This window comes from Penaeus japonicus, unplaced genomic scaffold, assembly GCF_977035675.1.
Source record: "Penaeus japonicus unplaced genomic scaffold, GWHDUDI00000001_assembly GWHDUDI00000013, whole genome shotgun sequence".
NCBI classification, from domain to species: Eukaryota; Metazoa; Arthropoda; class Malacostraca; order Decapoda; family Penaeidae; genus Penaeus; species Penaeus japonicus.
Window position 1 is genome coordinate 19,658,526 of NW_028234415.1, and position 2,358 is coordinate 19,660,883.

Below are 2,358 nucleotides of genomic sequence, written 5' to 3' on the forward strand. Positions count from 1 at the left end.
AAATTTATTTAAGTTATATGTATTAGTTTAAATAATATATAAATTTTATATATTAAAAAAATATTATATAAAATATTATAAAAAATATCTAAAGAAAATTTTAAAAACCTTTTTCTATAATTTTTTATAAAAAAATAAAATAATTTATATATATAAAAATTTTGGGTTTTATATATTAAAAAAGTAAAAATTTTAAAAAAATTTTTAAAATAACCCTAAAGTAAAAAAAATATATGGGAATAAACATATATATACAAAATATACCCAAAAAATTGACAAATAATATATAACATTTTTCATAGCATATACATACAATATATTAAAATTTTAAAACCCTAAATATTATGGTTTATAATATACATAAGGGAATAATAAATATATATAATAATATAAAACATATATAATAAAGTCCATAATTTAACAAAAAACATGTGTTATATATAATATTATATTTTAAATATATAAAATATAAATATATTTTAAAATATATATATTTAATATTTATTAAAATTATATTAAATATATATATATAAAAGATTTTAATATATAATAAATTATATTTGTGTGGGGGGGTGGGGGTAAAAATGTTAAAAAACAACCCTCGACCCTTTCCCCTTTTTTTTTGCATTTTTCGACAAAAAAAGGGGCCATTTCGAGCGGGAAATTTCAAAGGCATTTTCTGATACTTGATTAACATTTCTGAATAAAATGTAGGCGAAATTATTTAAGATGTCTGTTGATAAGGCTGTTTTTGTATGCGTTTTTTTCAAGTAGAGTTTAGTTTCATTTTTATTATACTTTTAATGATTTCAGTAAAAATAGTTACAGCTGCAGAAACACGATCCGAAAAGAAGGCTGTAATATAAAGATAAGATAATTTTTCTTTTTTTCTGGGGGGGGGGGGGTCTCCTCTTCTCCTCTCCCTTTCCCCTCCTCTTCTCTCCTCTCTTCTCTCCTCCCCTCTCTCCCCTCCCCTCTTCATCTCTCCTCCTCTCCTCTCTCCTTCTCTCCTTCATCCTCTCCCTCCTTCTCCTCTCTCACTCCTCCTCTCCCCTACACTCCTCCTCTCCCTCTCTCTCTCTCCTCTCTCTCTCTCTCTTCCTCCTCTTCTCTCTCTCTCCCTCTCTCCTCTCCCTCCCTCTCCTCACTCTCTCACTCTCTTCTCCCTCATCTCTCCCCTCTCTTCCTCTCCGCCTCTCTCCTATCCACCTCCTCCTCTCTCTCCCTCTCTCCCTACTCTCTCCTCCCTCCTCTCCTCCCTCTCTCTCCTCCTCTCCCCTCTCTCATCACTCCCCTTCTCTCTCCTCCTCCTCTCTCTCTCCTCTCTCCTCTCCTCTTCTCTCCTCCTCCTCCCTCCTCCTCTCTCTCCCTCTCCTCTCTCGCTTTACCTCTCCCTTCTCCTCCTCTCTCTCTCTTTTTCTTTCTTCTTTCTTTCGCTCTCTCTCACCCTCTTTTCTCCTCTCACCTCTCCTCTCCCAAATCCCCACACTCTTACACCTTCACTCTCTCCCCCTATCTCTCTCTCCTCTCTCACTCTCCCCTCCATCCTCTCTCTCTCTTCATCCACACTCACACTCACTACCACCCTCACCGTACACACATCACCACCACCACTCCTCCTCCTAACCACACATCACCACACACACCACACACCTCTTACTCTACACTCTCACACACTCACTCACCACTCATCACTCCTCACTCTCCACACTCTACTCTCATACCTCTCTCCTCCTTTCTCTCTCACTTCTTCTCCCCCTCCTCCCTCCTGCTGCTCCTTCTCCTTCACTCCTCCTCACCCTCTCTCTCTCTCTCACCCTCCCCTCTCTCTCTCCTTTCTCTCTCTCATCTCTCTCTCTCTCTCCTCTCCCTCTTCTCTCTCCCGTCTACCCTCTCCCTCTCCCAATCTCTCCTCTCTCCTCTCATTCTCTCTCCTCTCTCTCTCTCCCTCTCTCTCTCTCCCCCCTCCCCTCCATCTCTCTTCTCTCTCTGCTCTCCCTCACATCCCTCCACTCTCTCTACCCTCACTCCCTCACTCTCTCACTCTCTCTCTCACGTCGCTCCACTCCTCTCACAACTCTCACTCTCTACCTCTCTCCTCCACCCTCGCTACGACATCCTCACTCTCTACACTCCCTCCTCTCTCTCTCTCACCCTCTCACCCCTCTCTCCTTCTCTCTCCCCTCTTTAGCTCCACTCTCTCTCCTCACACCATCTCACCCTCACTCTTCTCTTCCACTTTCTCCTCTTCATCTCCTTTCTCTCTCACCTTTCTCTCTCTCTATCACTCTCTCACGGCTCCTCTCTCTCTCTCTCACCTTCTCCTCTCTCATCTCAACAACTCTTATCTCTACTCTC